Source organism: Solanum stenotomum, chromosome 1 (assembly GCF_019186545.1).
Source record: "Solanum stenotomum isolate F172 chromosome 1, ASM1918654v1, whole genome shotgun sequence".
Classification (NCBI taxonomy): Eukaryota; Viridiplantae; Streptophyta; class Magnoliopsida; order Solanales; family Solanaceae; genus Solanum; species Solanum stenotomum.
The window spans coordinates 82,734,485-82,756,799 of record NC_064282.1 but is presented as its reverse complement, the minus strand read 5'-3'; the positions used below and the strand labels follow the sequence as shown (position 1 = coordinate 82,756,799).

General features: G+C 36.4%; 1 pseudogene; it reads right to left on the bottom strand.

Moving 5' to 3' along the window:
• Window positions 1-1,219: 1,219 nt before the first annotated feature.
• On the bottom strand, window positions 1,220-21,210 carry LOC125874299 (kirola-like; annotated as a pseudogene).
• Window positions 21,211-22,315: the final 1,105 nt, after the last annotated feature.

The window sequence follows — 22,315 nt, the reverse complement described above, 5'->3', positions numbered from 1 at the left end:
TCGTCGACCTATGATGCCTTCTAATTACTTGTGTTTTGGTACGAGTCACTCTCACTGCTTTCTGATCTCCCATGGCCTTGCTGATTGGATTGTGGTGATCTCTTGGTGTCTGGAGACTTGCATCTTTCCATTTTTTATTCTGCCTATGTATTTTGTACTTTGACTAGACAGATCTGTCATTCTGTTGTAGATAGTCCCTTTCTGTACTTGGACACTCTTGTATCAGTGGCAGTAGGTTCGAGATTTAGTTCGTATGTATATTTGTCTTTGTTGATCATTTTTGGGCTCTTTGTTGGAAAGAAAAAGGAAGTAAAGGAGAAAGTGAACAGAAAAATAGAGCAAAAACAGAAGTAAAAAGCTACTGCAAAGATTTGTTTCTGATTGATAATGGAAGCAACAAGTCTGCCTATAAATAGGCTTACTGTAAAACAGAAAATACTAAAATCTAGGTCCACTAAACCACTAACTACTAATTAGCTACTAATCTGCCACAATATCTAAACATGCTAAGATAAAGGAAACTAACTAACAAACTCCTGAAGACTTGGTCAAGTATCTGAATCACTTTTCAACACTCTTGTTGTATATTTTGTACCATTATGTACATATCTATGCATGACCCTATTCTCTGTCTATATTGATTCCGCGTAGTTATATTCTAGTTTCCGTTTATCGCTTGTTGTTTGAGTTTTGGCTTGCCATCTGGGGGTTTATGGTAGGCGTCATCATGATCCACTTTTGGATCATGACAAGATACTATCTAACAGTTACTCATTATAGGAAATATATCCAGAAACGAAGATTGACATATATAGTATATTCTTCAAACACAATATTAAGTACTCCTTCCGTCCCAATTTATGTGGCAACTTTCAGATTTCAAGACTCAAACAAGTTTATCTTTGACTGTAAATTTTTCATATATCCTTTAATTAATTTGTATTGCTAATTATTGTGACTTATAGTACTTTTTACGTAATTTACAAATATATAAATTTATTTCAAGAAAATTGAAGATTTCACGCGTAAAGTTTCGGTCAAACTTAAACTGTTTGACTCTCAAAATAAAAAAAATGTCACATAAATTAGGACAAAGAAAATATTTATTTAGTATATTCTTCAAACACAATATTAATTATTTATTTCACACGCTAGCTAGAACTAGCGAATATTTCCATTTATTCATTGAAAACACACATGTTTATTTGTGTAGACACACAAACATATATAAAACAATATATTTTTTCTATTTTTTGAGAAAGTGACCCTCAATATCCTTGGTCGCATTAAGAATAAAACCCAGGAATTTAAGGGTCTCTGGGTTGTCTTCAATTTTCTTTTCATACTCAAATGTCCATGTAATCCATTGTTGTTCACAGGATGATATGAACGTAAAGGAACTATAGAAATCTAACAAATCTCCACGAATCACTTCCTGCTTATTGATTTCTTATAACGATCGATGGCTTCAATTTCATACTTCACAATCTTTTCTTGTCCATCTGTATTCATTAAATTTATCAAATACAAAGATGTTACTATTTCGGAAGATGAGAAGGCAAGTTAGAGGTGTGTTACAAATGAATTAGGAGCCACTACAAGAAAAATGCTTATTTAAGACCAGCATTTAGGGACGAGCTACTAATTCCGTCTCTAAAGATATATGTATTGCAACAAGATTATATTCTGGTCCTTATTTGTATATTCTATTGCGAAGATACTTAATCCGGTCCCTAAATAACATATTAACTGGTCCCAAATTGTAATAAAAAAATTTAGCGCCCGACTTCCAGCCATTCCAGCCAAAATTTAATATTAAAGAATTAAAAAAAACTTTTGTTTTTTCACCAAAATTTAGGCGCCAGTTCTTTTTTAGCCAAAAAGGAAAAACCCTTACGTAAAATGTAAAAACGAAAAAAACTCTTCAGCTCCTGGTCGCAGCTTCCTATAGCTGCTCAATCGATCGTTGTTTCTCAACTACAGCGTCCGACCTAATCTAAACATCAAAGTACTTTCAATCGCAGCTGTTGTGAACCTGACGTGACTTGGTAAGGGCCTATGGGCTATTAGATACTTTTATTTGGGGATCCAAGCCCAATTAGTATCTCTATTAAAAAGGACTAGAAGTTAGAAGAAGGGGCATGAAATTTATGTGAAGCTTTGGCTTTCTGATCCTCTCATCTCCTTTTTATGGTCTAGTATCTCATCCCCTTCTAGTTACCTTCGTCTATGTTAAGCTATCCGTAATTAGTGTGTTATTACTTTGTTGTGCGTATTCTACCTTGTAACTTGTATTTAGTAATTAATATATATAAGAGTGCTTCTGTTGGAATTGAGTTTGTTACATTGATGCTTTCATCCAGAGGTCTCTCTAATGGAGGACCAAAAAGTACTCAAGGCTTTCGTTGGTGATTCAATTCGGGATTCAATACAAGAAATGAAGGATTCAATCTCTAAAGAACTCGCTGAATGTCATTCGATGTTGCTGGAGGTTTTGGGGGAAAAGGATACGACCTCTTTTGAACCCAAAAACATAGTTATGGACGTCAAAATGGGGCAGTTTCGAGGTGAGAATCCGGACGCTTGGATAGTTCAAGCAGAGCATTATTTTAATTGCTATAAAATTGAGGAAGATCAGAAGCTTAATGTGGCTTCGTTTTATTTTGATGGTGAGGCTTTGGAATGGTATGGATGGTTATTTCGCAACAATCAACTCGCTGGTTGGGACCATTTTGTGGACAAATTGATGATTCATTTTCGCTCCCGTACTAGAGACACATCTCGTGGGTTCTTACCCATTCCCAAGAACGAGAATGATAGGATAGTGGATTACTATCAAAAGGTTATTCCATTGTGGGGTAATATTACTAACTCATCCTCGCCTCAGTCTTATCAATACAATCTCTTTGCTAAAAATTCCGAGGTAGACCACATGTTCGATAAAATTCCCGAGAAGGGTAATGATGTAGATTCTTCGGACACTACCTCTGTTGAAGAAAATAATGACACTTCTGAAGAAATGGACAATAGGCTATCACTAATAGTTTCTTCAGTGCTTAGTGGGTATGATCAAATAGTGACAGATCCAGATTTGTATAATAACACTACTAATGATGAAGCAATTTCAATTCCAAACAAAGTTCTCTCTGAACTGCCTCAGTATGGTCATGATCAATCAAGTCGAGAAAGTGGACAACATGTATGTGCCACTAGTTTGTCGTTGCGTGCTTTCGATGTGCACAATGATCATTCCATGAACACGTCCTTCCTACGCGAAGCTGTTGATGATGTTAAGCTCGTGAAAGCAATCACCGCAGTGAAGTATTGGAAGCTGGTAGTTGTTGGACCAGAGTACAATGATTGTGAGCTCCTTGATGACTTGGGAATGTTTTCAATGGATGAGGGAACTGTTAAACATTTCAGAATTAGTACAACAAGGATGTTCGACGACACTCTTCGGTGGTCTTGTGTGATTGGTTGTGGACACATGGTTGCAAGACCATTAATTGGAGATCCCAATTTTAGTTGGACTGTTATTTTTAAGGAATTTGTATTGAAGGACATAGACAAAGAAGTGGATAAAGCATTTCCCTCCTTCACTAATATTTATTTGCTTGTAGATGTTATTTCTGCAATTGATTCTACCATTGTCGGGAATGCTTGAAATGCACTATTGGAGGCAGGAATGGTTGTGGATTCAGTACACCGACACCAACCACAAGATAACAAGCTATTGCGAAATGGGAATAGCATGGAGGAATATATCAGTAGCTGTTGTGTGAGATTCTTTATACATTTTGTTGTGACATATAACATGGATGTTGTTTATATGATTCATCTAGGGGTGGTACTGTTAACTGGACGAGAACCTACCAGATTGCTGGAGTAGCTAAGAGGATGAACACGTCTGTTTCTGTGGCAGCTGAAAGTAATGAGTTTACTTGTCTTATGTCACTGGATCGGCCAAAGGCATTATCCTACAAACATCACCTTAGAGGAGTATGTTGCAGTGACATTTGCAACAGTGGAGGGGTTATCGTTCTAGTTAAAGCTGGACAATATGTTCAAGAGGCAACGGGAGTAATGTCAATTTCCTTAATACTCTCCAAAGACAACATAAAGTTACACCTCACATCAGAACATCTAGATCATTTTATCTGGCCTAGTTCATTGCTGGATGGAGGAATGTTGTTTCACTTTACACTTATGACATTGAAGTGTGTGGAAATTGTTACTCGTCAGATAATTTAGAGAGTTTTGGATGAATTTCATGACTTGAACCTTGAGGACAAGGTTCTTTTTTAGGGCGGGAGTATTGTTGTGAACCCGACGTGACTTGGTAAGGGCCTATGGGCTATTATATACTTTTATTTGGGGATCCAGGCCCAATTAGTATCTCTATTAAAAAGGACTAGAAGTTAGAAGAAGGGGCATGGAATTTATGTGAAGCTTTGGCTTTCTGATCCTCTCATCTCCTTTCTATGGTCTAGTATCTCATTCCCTTCTAGTTACCTTCGTCTATGTTAAGCTATCCGTAATTAGTGTGTTATTACTTTGTTGTGCGTATTCTACCTTGTAACTTGTATTCGGTAATTAATATATATAAGAGTGCTTCTGTTGGAATTGAGTTTGTTACAGCAACTCTGTCTTCTTACTCGTTTAGTTGCTGCTCACCTGCTCGGTAAAACAGATATAGGTTTGCTTCTTCTTCTAATCAAGTTTCTATTGTTTCGAATTCCATAAACTATATTGATGGATTTTTTATTGTTTTATTTAAGTTACTCTTCTTCTTGTTCTTTTGATTTTCTAACATTAGATAGTTTAAAAGTTTCTTAATATGATCTGTTTTCTTATGTACAATCAGTGAAAGGTTATTAGGTTGAGTTTCTAATTGTGACTTGATTTTGTTAACTGTTGTATGTGACTGAAGATTCATCTTTTGTATAGAGTGCATATTTTATTTGAAAAGTCTAATTCTTTCGCTAACAACATATACTAGTTTTCTATCTTTGATGGTGATATTTTGGAAGCGAAAAAAGAACTAGACCTGATACATGTAACTTTTAAAGTAGGGGAGGCGAGAGTCGCAAATAGATGTATTGTATCTATAAGGTCCGTACCTTTTCTATATAGCTTATTAAGCAAGAGAAATATGTGTGTGTGATATTTATATACTAGTTATTCTTTTTTTTTTTGCTAGAACAGGCATTTCTTATATTATATATAATAAAGGATAGTATATAGTAGGAAAAGATAAAACTGCAGCAGGGTACATGCACCATGTTTATTTAAGTACTAGGGACATAGGGAATAAAAGGAGGGGGGGGGGGATACATAGGTGGTAAGGTCATAAACTGAAGAGTAAGCTAAGGGCTTGCCATGCTTCGCCAGTGCATCTGCCATAGTATTTGTAGTCCTACAGATGTGGCGAAGTTCAGTGCCCGACAACTCAGCCAACAGGTCTCTGCAGGTAGATAAAATAGTGAGATACTTTGGGTTATTCGAGCGTCATAAATCAAGCAGTACTTGTGAATCAGTTTCGATAAATAGAGGGGCGAAATGATGTCGCCAGGAGCAGTCCATGGTATAGGCCAAGAAGTTCCGCGTGGACTACCTTAGTGCGATGAAGGGGTTGGGTGTAACCAAATACCCAAACAGCTGCATCATCTCTAACAGTAGTGTCTAGGTCGACTGCTCCATCGATATTCAATTCAAAAGAATGCAAGGGAGGAGGAGTACAACAAGGAGACACACGGGAGCATTGGGTGGCTGTATGGGAAGGGGAGCAGCCAAGGCAGTATATTCAGTGACTCGAAAGAGGAGCTCGCGTGGGGAAACAAAGTCATGATGGGCGTTAAAAACATTATGGTTACGATTAATCCATATATTCCAAAGGATATAGGGAATGAGGGTAGCAAAAGATATGTCAAGAGAGGGGGTGAGTGAGATTTAGAATTTTGCAGATTTAGTATGCAAAGTTTTTGATTATTTGAACCTATAACTAGCCTTACTACTTGTTGAATGAACATTCTCATTTTACTATTTTTGCTGTAAGAAGTTATTTTCTGCTACAACCAAGTGATCACAACAAATGACTTTCTAACATCACTTGCATAAGCTTCGAGCATGTATGTTCTCACTTGTATTGCCGTTTATTGTGTCCCACTTTTCATATTGAATTTAAATCTAATGGAGGACTCATATACTGGAGTTTCTACATCAATATGTGAGAATAGTTTTAGCTCCTTGTAGATGCAAAAGGCCAAACCTTGCATTTTGTAATGGAGCTGAGGTTTGCTGTCCGTCTAGTTCAATTACTATTAGCCTTTCATTAAGCAATCTAATTATCACAAATTTAACGAGGAAGCATCATGATGAACCTGAAAAGAACAAAATTGATTTATTTGGCATTAGAATTTAATTCGATATGTATTTCCAGCGGCTAACTACATGTGAGGTATTTTGTGTTCCATAAAGTATTGCGTAGTTGTGATTTGTAATTTTGTGTTCCAGAAAGTATTTCTGGTGGGAAATTTTGATTTTTGTTCAATTTTTGACTTTTGACTCTTTTTGCAGGTTCAAGATGAATCCTGTGACATCTTCCAATTTGAAATAACCATGAAGAAGCTTATAGTTGGAAATAGTCATTTTGGAAAGAATTCAAAAATCTGAAAATTTAGTTAAGTATGGAAAAAAAAAGAGTTTTTGGTTAACTTCACACGGTCATAACTTCTATCTTAAGATGAGTTAGGTGTAGTTCCATTTATGTTTGGAAATTCCTTGGAATGATCTTTCCAACGCCACCGAGTTTGCTCGATTCCGAGTTTGTATGAGTGAGTTATGCCCTTTGGAAGTTGGGCTATTGGCATAGGGAAGTTCACCCGAATTTTTAAGGGTATTTTGGTCTTTTCCCTAACCATTTCTTTTGGTTATATTAAGGGTCTAGACTGATTTTAAATCAGTTTACCCTTTAAAAGTGAGAGTTAGGGCTTTTGAGAGAAGAGGAGAAGAAGATTAGAAAGAGAAGGAAAAGAAAGGTTCGTCAAGATCATCGTGGTTTTCGTCGGGGGTGATCCCTATTAAGGTATGTAAGATCATAGTGTTGGGTTGGTTCAATCCCCACACGCCAAACTCGTTTTAATTTCGAGAAAAAGATTGGTTGTGGTTGTTGAAATCTTGTGGTTGTGTTGAAGTTTCTTGTTGATTTGGTACATGTTTCCGGTTGTGATTTCGAGTTGAATCTATTGTATGTTGAGGGTTTTAATGATAGTAGGTGTTTGGGGAAAGAACTTTTGTAACATCCGACAAATTGAAATAACTATGAAGAGGCTTAAAATTGGAATTTATTATTTTTGGAAAGAATTAAAAATCTGGAAATTTGGCTAAGTATGGAAAAAAGTGAGTTTTTGGCCTACTTTGAACAGTCATAACTCTTAGTTCAAGATGAGTTATGAGTATTTCCAGTTATTTTGGAAAGCCTTTGGAATGATCTTTCCAACGCCGTCGAGTTTGCTCGATTCCGAGTTCGTATGAGTGAGTTATGTCCTTTGGAAGTTGGGCAGTTGGCAGGGAAATCCGTCCGGAAATTTTAAGGGTATTTTGGTCTTTTCCCTAACCAATTCTTTTGGCTATATTGTTGTGTTAGACTGAATTTTAGATCAGTTTTGTTCCATTTTAAAAGAGTGAGAGTGAGAGTGAGAGTTAGGGCTTTCGAGAGAAGAGGAGAAAAAGAGGAGAAAGAGAAGATCTAGCAAGGTTTCGTCAAGGATCGTCGTGGATATCGTCGGGGGTGATCCCTACTAGGTATGTGAGTCCATAGTGATGGGTTGGTTCTTTCCCCCACACGCCAAACTCAATTTTTTTATTATTGAGAAAAGATTGGTTGTGGTGTTGAAGTTGTTGGTTGTGTTGTTGATGTTGTTGATTGTGTTATTGAAGTCCCTTGTTGATTTGGGCATGTTTCCGGTTATGTTTTTGGTTGAAATCTATTGTATGTTGAGGGATTTATGATTCTAAATGTTTGGGGCTGGAAACCTTGAAGTTTAGAAGGTTTAGAGTTGGAGAAAAGAAGGAGAAAAGTCGAAGTCGTCGGGGAAAAGGGGTGGCGCGTCGCGCATTGCAGAGTGCCCCAAGAAGTGTTCTGAACTTCACCCCTTGGGGCGCCACGCCCTACAGAGCGCCTCAGCTGGCCTTCTGAGCTTCAAGGGCTGGCGCTCAGGACGTCAAGTTCCCCCCATTCTTTTCACACTTTTTCATACATGTTCCTAGGTAATGCACCTATGTTTCCTAGTTGTTTCCAACGCTCCAAGGTAAGTTTAAACATCAAGAACTCATCCATAAACATGTGATTATATACCTTGAATCCATAATCCAATTCAAGTGAAGTTAGAAGTCAAGAGAAGTTAGAAGTCAAGTGAAGAAGTTAAGTCAAAGCAAGTCTTTAAGGTTTTCCAAGAGTCTTCATTGAATGCTATAACTTCTTTCTAAGGCTCAAGTTCCAAGTTAAGTATAGAGTTTCAAGTTGAGTAAAAAGTATAGAGTTTCAAGTTAAGCCAAGAGTCAAGAGTCAAGTGCATTCTCAAAAGTTATTAGGGAACTAAGTATTTCCCAAAGAAGTTTATAAATGTTTTCACATTTAAGACGAGAGGAAACTGAGATTTTCAAAAGAGTTTTGAGAAGTTTGAGTACTATCTCTTTTTGAGAAAAGATGAGTTTTTGCGAAAGAGTTTCTAAAACATGATTAGTATGACAAATCGAGTATGTCATCAATGTTTAAACAGTACGGTCTCTAGATATACCATCAATGTTTAAGCAGTATGAATATCCCGAGTCATCGATGATCATATTAAAAATATGGTTTTGATTTGTTCTTTTTAGAAAGAGTTTTCAAGAGCCTTTGGGCTAAGTTTTGAGTAATTATCTCAACTAAAGAAAGATGTGTTTAAAACACTAATGAACTAAAGTATTTTTGGGAGTAGTCTTGAGCACCAAATTGGGGATACGAGTTCATACTAACTCAACTCTCCATAAGAACCATGTAGCCAAACATAGGATTTCTCGGATCATACTTTTTAGATGGTCACGAAAGTTAAGGTAGCGGATCCACTAAGCAATAGCGATCTATATGACGACAAAGTATAGGACAGTTCTGGCAGCGTGGACAAGACACTGTATCACCACTTAGACTTATAGTGGTGGCTGTCGGTTAGAGAAACTCCCACAGTAGAAAGAGCTTAGTTCCTCGAGAAGTTCTGCTTAGTGTAGATGGGGGTATGGGACTTCATTCATGCATTGCACAAGTAGACTTTGAGAGAAAGCATGGTATTTTCATGATATTATAAATATGATTTTGACGTCATGTTTTAAATAGTTTTGTAAGCTTTATATATATTGCATATGTCTCATTGCTTTATATTGAGTTCAGTTATTCATGAGTTGAACAGAGCCAAGGTAAGTTCTCTTTTGTATCCCTTTCAAGCTTAAGTTGTTGTTTAGCGGTCCAACTCGCATACTCGTACATTCCATGTACTGATGCCAGTTGGCCTGCATCTTGTTATGATGCAGACGTGGGTACCCAGGATCAGCATCCAGCACGTCGTTGATCCAGCTGAGCACTCTAGAGTCAGTGGTGAGCCTCCTTGCATTCCGGAGGACTCAATTATTTTGTGTTCTTAGTTTTGTTTTATTAGGGTGTTGCGGGGTCTGTCCCAACATCCATCTCACTATTTTAGAGGCTTCATATACAGACAGTCAGTTAGTCTTGAGTCTCTCATCTATGTATATTTGTAAATATTCTATTTTGAGATTCGAGTTGCCTTTGGGGCCAGTTTTTATAAGTTAAGTTGTTTAGTAACCTTGCATTTGCATTGAGTTATTCTGTTGAGTTAGGTTTCCGCTGAGTTAAGAAAGCTTGGCCAAGGATTCGCTTGGGGCCAGAAATGGTCTCTGGGTGCCGGTCCCGCCCAAGGTGTAGGCTCGGGGCGTGACAACTTTGGAGGTTGAGAGGGTTTAGAGTTGGAGAAACTAAGGAGAAAAGTCAGTTTTTGGGGGGAAAAGGCTGGGGCGTCGCGCCAGCCAGCGCACCCCAAAAGGGACTCTGAAGTTTCCCCCTTGGGGCGGCGCTCCATGCAGAGCGCCCCACCAGGCCTTCTGAACTTTGAGGGCTGGCGCCCCGCGCCTCTCAGAGCGTCAAGGACGCCAATCCTCCCCATTCCTTCCCCACTTTTTGATACATGTTCCTTGGTAATGTACCTATGTTTTATAGTTGTTTTCAACACTCTAAGGTACATCTAAACCTCACGAACTCATCCATAAATATGAGATCATTACCCTTGAATCCATAATCCAATTCGAGGAAAGTTAGGATCAAAGTCACGTGAAGTTAGAGTCAAGTCAAAGCAAGTTTCTTAAAGTTTTTCAAGAGTCTTTATTGAACGTTTTAACTTCATTTTAAGGATTGAGTTTCAAGTTAAGCCATGAGTATAGAGTTGTGTTCATTTCTCAAAAGTTAATAGGGAACTAAGTATTCCCAAAGAAGTTTATAAATGTTTTTACATTTGAGTAAGAAAGGAACTATGTTTTCCAGAAGAGCCTTTGGGCTTTGAGCAATTATCTCAAACTAAAGAAAGATGTGTTTAAAACACTTATGAGCTAAAATATTTTTGGGAGTAGTCTTGAGCACCGAATTGGGGACGCGAGTTCATATTAACTAAACTCTCCATAAAAACCATGTAGCCAACATGGGACTTAATGGGTCATTCTTTTTAGATGATCATGTAAGTTAAGCTAGTGGATCCACTAAGTTAAGTAAGGTCCTATATCACGACAAGGTATAGGATGGTCCTTGGGCAACGTGAGGTAAAACATTGTATCATCACTAGGGCTCATAGTGGTGGTTGTCGGTTAAAGAATATCCCACTAAAGTTATATTACTTTGTATGAGTAAAGTTGAGTTTGTTATTGCTTTATCCTTAACGAACTAAGTTGTTTACACTGTTTTACGAGCTTTATATATATTGCATGTGTCTTATTGCTTTATATTGAGTTCGGTTATTCATGAGTTGAACAGAGCCAAGGTAAGAGTTCCTTTGTACTCCTTTCAAGCTTAAGTTGTTGTTTAGCTTTCCAACTCGCATACTCGTACATTCAATGTACTGATGCCAGTTGGCCTGCATTTTATGATGATGCAGACGTAGGTACCCAGGATCAGCATCCAGCACGCCAGCATCCAGCACGCCGTTGATCCAGCTGAGCACTCCAGAGTCAATGGTGAGCCTCCTTGCCTTCTGGAGGACTCTGTTATTTTGGGTTCCTAGTTTTGTTTTATTAGGATGTTGCGGGGTCTATCCCAACGTCCATCTCAGTGTTATAGAGGCTTCATAGACAGTCAGTCAGTTAGTATTGAGTCTCTCATCTATGTATTTATAAATATTCTATTTTGAGACACGAGTTGCCTTTTTGGCCAGATTTTATCAGTTAGGTTGTTTTATGACCTTTCATTGCATTGAGTTATTTTGTTGAGTTAAGTTTCCGCTGAGTTAAGAAATCCAGGCAAAGGGTTCGCTTGGGGGCCAACAATAGTTTTCGAGTGCCGGCCACGTCCAGGGTGTTGGCTCGGGGCGTGACAAAACCATTGAAAACTAAAAATGAGGTCGGTTCTAATATGAAGAGTACTATCAGATATACATTTCTCGCACCTAGTGCTATAGGAAAGGGACGGGGACGGGGGCTTAAATCTTTGGGTGAGAAAGGGTATACACCATCTAAGAGTTTCTTGCCTCAGTCAAGTGATCTAGTTAAAAAGTACATCAATGAAATTGAAACAAGTAAGATATTTTGTATTCTTTTACTTCACCCCATAAGCAAAATCTTGAATTGTATTGAAGAGAAAAATCTTTTCCTGCTTTCTGTATTTAATTGTATTTTTACTTGATGAGTGAGTTTTACCTGGTGACTGAACCTATTGTTTACATAATCTCGAACAAATCATTGAACCTGTGATGCAGAAACAACTGCCTGAGTCTCAGAAATAATCCCCTGCTGCATCTATTATGAAGCATTTTCAACTCCTTCTTCATATATTTAATGTTTTCACTACTCCTAGCATTGTACACCCTCTTATATGTGCTTCCCACCTTGTCTTAACTATATTCTTGAATGATGGATGCGCACTCCAGAAAATATAAAGAATTTTTATTGTATGAGAACCCAAATCTTTAAATTATTGAATTTATATGATTCTGAATGGAGCGGTATGGTCAGTGAGAATTTCGACAGTGATCCAAACTAGCTAGAGTATTGAGGCATGGTTGTAGTTGTATTACCAAGTGATTTTCCAGTGCAAACCCTCTGTGACTTCATCTTTTTGTTTCCGGTGCATCTCTTACTCTTTAAGTGCACTAGAAGGTTTGTCTTAACAACGGTATAAATGAACTATGATGGACTGTTCTGATGCCTTAGGAAGTTAATTGTGGTGATCTAGAGGAAGAATAATAGGAGCTGGTGGACTAGGTATGGGGAAATGATGAGAGCTGAGTCACAATGAATGAATTCATTTTGATTATTAAAGTTCTTATTATGGTGCCATGGGAACTAAGTTTTTTCATAACTTTGTATGATTTTCTTTTTTAGATAGCAAACTGGCTGTTGTTTTGTTTTATTTTTCTGGGAAATGGGTGAAATGCTTAGCTTTCTAGGCAGATTGGGGAACTGTATGGTTAGTGAGAAACTTTAAGACATGTTCATCTGGGGAACAAGTCCTGCTGCTGCAGGCATCTTTCATTAACTCCAGCTGATGCAGGCATCTTTGATTCTTTCTGGTAACACCCAGCTGAGTCCAAAAATAGAAAAGAAAAAAAAAACATCCTCCAGGAAAAGGTGTTTATCTGTTTCAATGTGCTGATGGTACATATAGCATTTGTGAACTATGTCTAAGGACCTTCTGCAACAGTTATCTTGAGTGAGGCAGTATAAACTTCTAATGGACTGAAAGATGCCTGCAGCAGCAGGACTTGTTCCCCAGATGTACATAATGTTATCAAAGGCGAAAAGCGCAAAAAAGCTCTAAGGTTCGTGAGGGCTTTAAGCGCAGAGCGCAAATAAAGTGTGGGCTTTAATGATTAAAGGCGAAAAGGGAGAAAAGAATACAAATATATATATGTTTAGTCAAAGACTAATAATTATAAACATGAATGACAAATATATGACCAAGAAATTGAAAAATACTTATGATAAAGTGAAATATCAATTATTTAGTGTCACTTCTTCATACGAGGTTCATTGGCAAGGAAACATTTGCCTTAGGACCTTGATGACGACACTAAAGCGCACATAAAGCAAGGTGAAGCGCTCAACACATTTTGAGCGTCGCTTCAGGGCTTAAGAGCTCTTAAAGTGCGCCTTTGATAACACTGGATATATGAACATGTCTGAAAGTTTCTCACTGACCATACAGTTTCCCAACCTTTCATAATAGCTAAATCCTCTCTCGCAGCCTCAATCCCATGGGAGTGAACCTCCGGACTGCACATCTATCATATAGTTCCAAAGTTCCCACCCTTCAAACATTTTAATCTCAAACAAAGATTTTTTTTCCCAGGTTCTATAGAGAACGACAGAGGACAATGACTTAAAAAGGCTACCATCTTCACTTGTCAAGGAATGCAAATGATATATAAGAACTCCATGGTTCATGAGAAAGAGAACATGCATATTAATACTTCATTTCCTACATCTGCTATTCAAGTTGAGAAATGCACCCAAGAAGTTGAAACAAGTAAGATTTTTTCAAACATGTATTTTTAGTAAATCTGTTATATTTTCATTTTTTTTATAAACTCTTATATTACGTTTAGTGCGTCCAACAGCTATAAGAAAGGGACTAGAGAAAAAATCTGGATCTTTGAGCTCATCCTGAGGATTTTCTGAATCTGAAGTGGGATCTTTTAACAAGAGTGGTGTTTGTGCTAATCAACATATGCAAAATCCTTCTAAAAGAACAAAATCGAGTTCTACCCTCTCCTCTAGTCAAGAAATGCAAAAAATGGAAAAAATTGTTCTTGAGAAAGAGGATATGCAAACCAATGTTTCATTGCCTCCATCTATTGATCAAGTTATGAAACACTGTCAAACAACTGAAAAAGGTATGATATCTTAAATTCATATATTATTAAGTTTTTGAATTGAGTTTGATTGCTATAGTTTTTATCAAATTATGCAACTGTAGATTCATCTAATCCTACAAAGGTAAAAAAATTTCGAGGAAGCAATATGTGCAAAGAAGTTGCTTCACTTGAAATTGGACAAAAGCTGAAAGTAACCTTTTACAATAATCGAACGGTTGGAAAAAATAGCAATCTATTTTCGAGGCATTTGGGAAAAATTGTTATTGATCGTAATATTTGTCCCTTGGGAGTATCATTGTGGCGTGATATTAAGCAAGAAAAGTTGAATCATATGTGGGCAGCCGTTGAGGTAATAAATATACACATGATTCATATTATTTAGTTATACCTGATATGTCATGTGTTCTTGTCCATTTAGCTAATGTTTCTTATTTTAGAAGTCTATCTACAATAGCTAGTACCGATAATCAATTGTGATAGATAAAGAATGTATAATCAAGTTCCTTAGAGTGTTTTTATAATTTGGGACCTCAAACTCGTAGCCATGTATTTGGATTAGGGGGTGGAGTAAAGGCAAAAGACTTGAAAGGTGGAACTTCTTCGAAGGTTGAATTATTGTCCGCTACGTTCAACTCGAGAGGATATCATATCCTTAAATTAAGAAAACAAATTCTTGAATGAGGAAAACAAATCTTTGAATGATCGCTTGTCTACTATAGAAGATGAGATGAAAGAAATAACGAAAATGAAAGAACTCTTCGTTGCTCAACAATCACATGTCCCACCTACAACATCATATGTTTCAATTGAATGACCACTGCCTGTTCAACTTACCAAGTTAGTAATAATATACCTGATTTTTTAAATTTATTTTCTTTATAGTTAGTGACTGTAGAGATGAGATCTGTTTTTGAATATCTGCACTACTCAACTTTCTTTAATTATGATGGGCTCTGTTTTTCATTTTCTGCATAACGGCAAAAACTTTATTTTTAAATTTTCTGCACTGCTGCCAGCTTCTCTATTTTACCATGTTCTGTCTGATTGTTGTTCGTCCTACTCGTCTCTTAAGATATCCTTTCTGCACTGCTGCAACATAACCTTATTTTTAAATTTTCGGCACTGCCAAAAAAGTTAGCATACTACCAAAAAATAAGACAAAAACCATTCTTCAAGATTAAATTAGATATCATCAGTTTTCCATCGAACTAGGGAGGAGTTTCTTACGTCGAATTGCTTAAAAAACAATGTAACCTAATAGAGAAAGAGGAATGAAGTGTGCAGAAAAAAGGTTAGTGGAATGGAGGATTTGACCAACTTCACATCAACACATCCTTAAACAAAAGGTGAGAGCTCCACTTTAAATGGTCAATGAATGAAGCCACCTTTATAGGAGTGAATTCTTCCTATTGATGTCATCCATGACATCACAATGTGTCAAAATGTCAAGATTTACCTTGTGAAACCATTTTATGGTTTACCTAAATTTCATCTACAAAGTTGCTATCTTGACTTTTGTAGCAAAGAAGAATTATCTTCCTAGCTACCAAATCTTCACATTAATTCATCTTTGAATCTTGTCAAATTTAACAAATCTCCACCTTGGCAAGATTCTCCATTTTCAACTTTCTCTCAACAACAATTTTTGATTGTCTTCAACCTCAATCTTTAATGCTTAACAACGTTAACAAGTTCAAACAATGTTAAAACTTGACCGCATCACCACTTTTGTCAGCATATCGGCAGGATTATCCGTAGTATGGATTTTCTTCACTATGACTCCACCTTCTTCGATGATGTCTCGTATGAAATGATATCGGACACCAATATGCTTCGTCCTTGCGTGATAAACTTGGTTCTTCGCTAATTGAATAGCACTTTGACTGTCACAAAATATTGTGATTCCTTCTTGTCTAATACCAAGCTCTCTAAGCAATCCTTGAAGCCAAATTGCCTCCTTCGCAGACTCTGTAATTGACATATACTTTGCCTCAGTGGTAGACAAAGCAATTATTGACTGCAAAATAGACTTCCAACTAACTGGTGCATTTGCAATAGTGAAAACATAACCAGTAGTTGATCTTCGTTTGTCCAAATCACCTGCATAATCTGAGTCACAATATCCAACAAAATATTGACTATTTTTCTGCTCGAAAATCAAGCCAGCATCTACAGTATTATGAATATACCGTAGAATCCATTTTACAGCCTGCCAATGATCCTTTCCAGGATTATGCATGTACCTGCTTACAACTCCAACAACGTGTGAAATATCTTGCCTTGTGTAAACCATTGCATACATCAAGCTACCAACATCATTTGCGTATGGTAATCTCGACATATATTCTCGTTCTTTCATTCTTTGGTGACATAGCATCACTAAGCTTAAAATGAAGAGCAAGTAGTGTGCTAACTAGCTTCATTTTCTCATTTATACCGAATCGATTTAGTACCCTCTTCAAGTATTCTTTCTGAGATAAAAATAGCTTATTTGAATGTTGATCTCTTTTTATCTCCATGCCAAGAATCTTCTTTGCCTCACCTAAATCCTTCATCTCAAACTCCTTTCTTAGTTGAATCTTTAGCTTCTCAATTTCCTCTTGACTTTTAGAAGCTATCAACATATCATCAACATATATGAGAAGATATATAAAGGAATCGTCTTCAAGCTTGCGTAAATACATATAATGATCGTATTTGCTTCTTATGTACTTTTGCTGCAACATAAACTTGTGAAATCATTTGTACCATTGTTTAGAAGATTGTTTCAATCCATACAACGATTTTTCAAGTTTTCACACCATATTTTCTTTTCCATCAACTTTGAATCCTTCTGGCTGAGTCATGTAGATTTCCTCTTCCAAGCCTCCACATAAAAATGTCATTTTTACATCCAACTGAACTAGTTCCAAATTCAACTGTGCTACCAAAGCCAACAAAACTCTAATGGAGGAGTGTTTCACAACTGGAGAAAATACCTCATTATAATAAATTCCCTCCTTTTGAGCATATCCTTTGGCCACCAATCTTGCTTTGTAGCAAACATCTTCTTCATTAGGAAATCCTTCTTTCTTTGCAAATACCCATTTGCACCCAATTGCTTTCTTGCCCTTCGGGAGATTGGCCAATTTCCACGTATGATTCTGATGAAGGGACTGCATTTCTTCATCCATGGAATTCCTCCACTTATCTTCTTTTGAACTTTGGATTGCATTATTATAAGTGGTAGGAGTGTCATCAGCTGCAATTGAGTCTGCATAAGCCACCATATCTATGAGTCGAGTAGGTTTTCTTATTGTCCTTTTTAGCTTGCTGGTTGCTATTGATTCAAGTTGTGGTTGAAGTTCTTGAGATCGAACCTCCCCTTCGACTGGCTCTTCTTCCAGAGGGAAATCTTCTGTTGTTTCCTCGTTTGATCCCAATGTTGGGAAAATTATTTTTCCCTCAATCTCCACCTGCTTTGAGCACCATCAACTTGTTTGACAACTTCAATTGTTACCTTATTCATCAAGGTAGATTCATCAAAGGTAACATCCCTGCTGAAAATATTTTTTCTTGTCTCTAGACACCATAAACGATATCCTTTGACTCCAGAAGTAATCCCCATAAATAAAGCTTTCTTTGCTCTTGGGTCCAATTTTGACTCTCTTACATGATAATATGCAATTGAGCCAAATACATGTATAGAACCATAATCTTCAATGGGTTTTCCATACCAGTTTTCTAATGGTGTCTTCCCAGCTATAGCAGCAGATGGAATGGTGTCTTCCCAGCTATAGCATCAGATGGTAGACGATTAATGAGGTGGCATGCATATGTTATTGCCTCATCCCAAAATTCTTTGCCTAAGCCAACATTGGACAACATACACCGAACCTTCTCCAGCAAAGTTTGGTTCATGCGTTCTGTCACTCCATTTTGTTGTGGTGTATTTCTGACGGTGAAATGTCTGACGATGCCATTTTCTTCACAAATTTTCTGAAAAAGATCGTTTTTGCATTCTCCACCATTGTCTGTGTGAATACACTTGATCTTTCTGCCAGTTTGAGTCTCTATCATCGCCTTCCATTTGAGAAAAATTATCAACACTTCATCTTTAATTTTCATCGTATACACCCACAGTCTTTGGGGAAAGTCATCAACAAAGGTTACAAAATAGTGTTTCCCACCTAATGAAGGTGTTTTGGAAGCACCCCAAACATTTGAATAAACATAATCCAAAATACCTTTAGTATTATGGATAATTGTTCTAAATTTAACCTTTGTTTGTTTTCCATTGACACAATGCTCACAAAACTTCAAGTTGCAAGTTTTTACTCCTTTTAACAATCCTTGATATGATAAAGTTTTCAAGGAGTTTCCTCCAGCATGTCCCAAGCGCATATGCCACAGCCTAGTCATTTCTGCCTCCTTTTCGTCATTGGATGTTCTTGTCGCTGTCCCAATAACTGTACTACCTTGATAGTGGTACATGTTATTATTTCTTCGAATTGCCTTCATTACCACCAGTGCACTGGAGCATATTCTCATTACCCCATTATCTGCAATGACTTTGAATCCCTTTGACTCTAGGGCTCCTACAGAAATGAGACTTTTCTTCAAATTCGGTACGTATCGAACATTTGTTAATTTTTTGATCAATCCATCATGATTCCTTAATCGAATTGAACCAACACCATATGCGATAAGAGGATTATTGTTTACGGTGTGAATAACTCCACATTCTACTTCTTGTAAATCAACAAACTAGTCCCGATTGGGACAGATATGATAGCTACAAGCTGAGTCCATCAATCATACATCAGATGATTTAGATGGATCTATTGTAACTAGTGAGTAATCTGAGTCGTGACAATCAGCCACATTTGAATCCATGGCAGCCTTCCCATTATTTGGTTTGGCCTTGCTTTTCAACTTTGGGCAGTCTTTCTTCTAGTGCCCTTTTTCTCGACAAAAGGCACATTCATCTTTGCTGAGTCTGGATCTTGACATGGATCTCATGTTCTTCGTTCTCATATGATTTTGAGAACAACCTCTCACAATCAGTGCTTCTGTTTCTTCGTCTTTTTGTTTTTCTCTCTTTCTTTGTTCACAACTATATAAGGCAGAACAAACTTCTTTGAGAGATACCTCATCATTCCCATGTAGTAGAGTAGTTTCAAGATGCTCGAACTCATCGGAAAGTGAGCTTAACAACATTAAGGCCATATCTCCATCCGTAAAAGTCACGTCCATATTCCGCAAATATGTTGCCAACTTATTAAAGCTGGTGATATGATCAGTCATTGTGCTACCAGGAATATAAGTGAAGCGTAACAGTCTTCTTTTCATGTAAAATTTATTTTGACTGTTTTTCTTTAAGAAATTTCCATCCAATGAATTCCACAATTTATTTACAGATGTTTCTTTTGTGTAGGGATACTTTTGTTCTCTTGCAAGGTAAGATCGAATGGTACCGCAAGCAACACGGTTGATAGTCTTCCAATCTTCTTCTCCTACACTATCTGGTTTCTTTTCTTCTATGACAATAGCTAGCCCTTGTTGAAAAAGGACATCAAGGACCTCACCTTGCCACATTTGAAATGTCCTAAACCGTAAAAAATTTCAACTGCAAATTTCGCATTTGACACAATTCTTGTCATAAGAGAAGATGCCAATGATGACGTATTTTTGACATTCAATGTGGACTCGTCATTTTTATTGTCTCCCATTTTTGCTACAAAATACTATTTACTAGCTAACAATGCAAGGACCAAAGTAAATCTTTTTTTGATGTGGAAGTTCAGACTGTGCTGCAACCACAGAGCATACTCAGATAATACCTTGGCTATGATACTAATTATTGCGGAAGCCGAATATATAGAGAGTGATGAAATCACAATTGTTATATCTAAAGGTAGCTAATAAATAGTAAATGAGACAACAATAAAAGGAACACCAGAAATTTATGAGGTTCGGAAATTTTTTGTATTTTTGCCTACTCCTCGGACACAACCAACCAATATTTATTTCACTCCGAAAGAGTACAAGTGAAATACTACAAGAGAGAAAGAAGAACAAATACCTTTGAGGATGAGAAGGCAAGTGAGAGCTGTGTTACAAATGAATTAGGAGCTACCTATTTATAGGAGTGAATTCTTCCTATTGATGTCATCCATGACATCACAATGTGTCAAAATGTGAAGGTTTACCTTGTGAAACCATTTTATGATTTACATAAATTTCATCTACAAAGTTGCTATCTTGACTTTTGTACCAAAGAAGAATTATCTTCCTAACTACCAAATCTTCACATTAATTCATCTTTGAATCTGGTCAAATTTAACCGTTATTCCTAGTTCAACTGCACAATTCCTCATGAAAGACTTAAAGCATTTACAAAATATTCTATTTATTTTATTTATTTCTTTTACTGGTTTTTTATTTTTCTCCAAAAATTATCTATCAATGCACTTGAAGATTTGATTTATCTACCTTTACTAAATGGAGTAGACTTTAAAATCTCAAAAGAAGAGCTGACATTTTGGGGAATATGAGAATTAGTAAGGAAAACTATTATTAGATTATATTATGTTTGGTATGACAAAAGTAAATTTCCATCAAACAATTGTTTTTTATCCCTCCTCCCTTGGTGACTCGAATTCACAACCTTCAGGTTAGAAGTGATGGATACTCATCATCCGAGCAACTCCCTCTTGTCCAAACATTATCAGCTAAGTTTTTTATGAAGATTATTTTCTGAAAAAAATAATTTTCATTCTACAAAATACACCTAAATATAGAAAAATGGTGCAAGTAAATCAAATTGAGAGAGAGAGGGGGGGGGGGGGGGGNGGGGATAAATGTAAGTTACCTTCATTATATTTCAATGTTAATAATCGTACCAACTTTTCCTATTTCACCCTCATGAACCTCTAAATGGTTGATAGTAGGGCTTATGATGGCTGCTTGATGAGTATTGGTGTGCATAAGATCATGAATCAAGTGTCCTCCACACTTCACCTCCATTGAAGCAATCAACTTACCTTTCACACCCATATTTTCTTCTCCTCGAAATAGTTGTAAGGTGTGAAAATGAATTGGTGAGAAAATGTTATGAACATGTAATCTTTTTTTTTCGATAGTTGAACATGTAATCTTTATATAGAGTTTAATTAGGTGACACCACATATATATATTTATATATCACGTGTTTTTTGTCGGGGATCTAAGATTAGTGTTATTTCATTTTTTGTAATATTAGGTTTTGTTTAGTTAAAAATTTAATAAGGGAAAGGCTTAATATGTCATCGAACTTTGAGAAAAGACTTATTTATGTCATCCTTTAAAAATTTATGTCATTTTCGTTTGAGAAAAGACTCATCCATGCCATTATTTGTTAACTGAATTGACATAGATGAGCCAAAACTTTTAACGGATGACATAAATGAGCCTTTTCTCAAAGTTCAATGGCATATTTGAGTCTTTCCACTTTTATAAAACTTATTTAATTAATGACGTGGCCGACTCTTGATTGACCACGTGTAAAAAATGATTTTACAAGAAATTGTTGTTAGTTAACAAATAATGGCATGAATGAGCCTTTTCTCAAACACAGAAATGACATAAATAAACTCAACTTTTAACAGATGACATAGAAGAACTTTTACTCAAAGTTTAATGACATATTTGAGCCTTTTCCCAATTTTATTTTGACAATGAAATTTTAGGTACCCATGGTAATCATACGATACTGAAGATCTGCTTGAAATTGATAAGGTATATTCATTTTATAGATATATTGAGGTTTACAAATACACGATTCTTAATTTTATTGAGATATTTAGTGAATACATGCATAAATGAAAAATAGACTCTGTCAAAAGTCATAACATAATTCAATTTTTACCAAACAAACTATTAGGTTTGCCAGAACCCACCTTTCTTTTAGGTTTGGGTCCACTAGAATTTTAGATCATGAGTGCACCATTGCATAATATATTTTTAATGTCTTAATTTATGTGGTATTTTTTTATTTTTTAAGAGATAAGTAATATTAAAATATGCAATATAATTTTGGACGGGTAGTTAAAAAAAAATTATTGGGTAAAAACTGGCATATATATGTTTTCCTTTCTTGAGGATCACTTTACAAAACTCAATTTATTTATATGTTCAAGTCCATATTGCTAGTACTTCCCTAACTAGAGCAT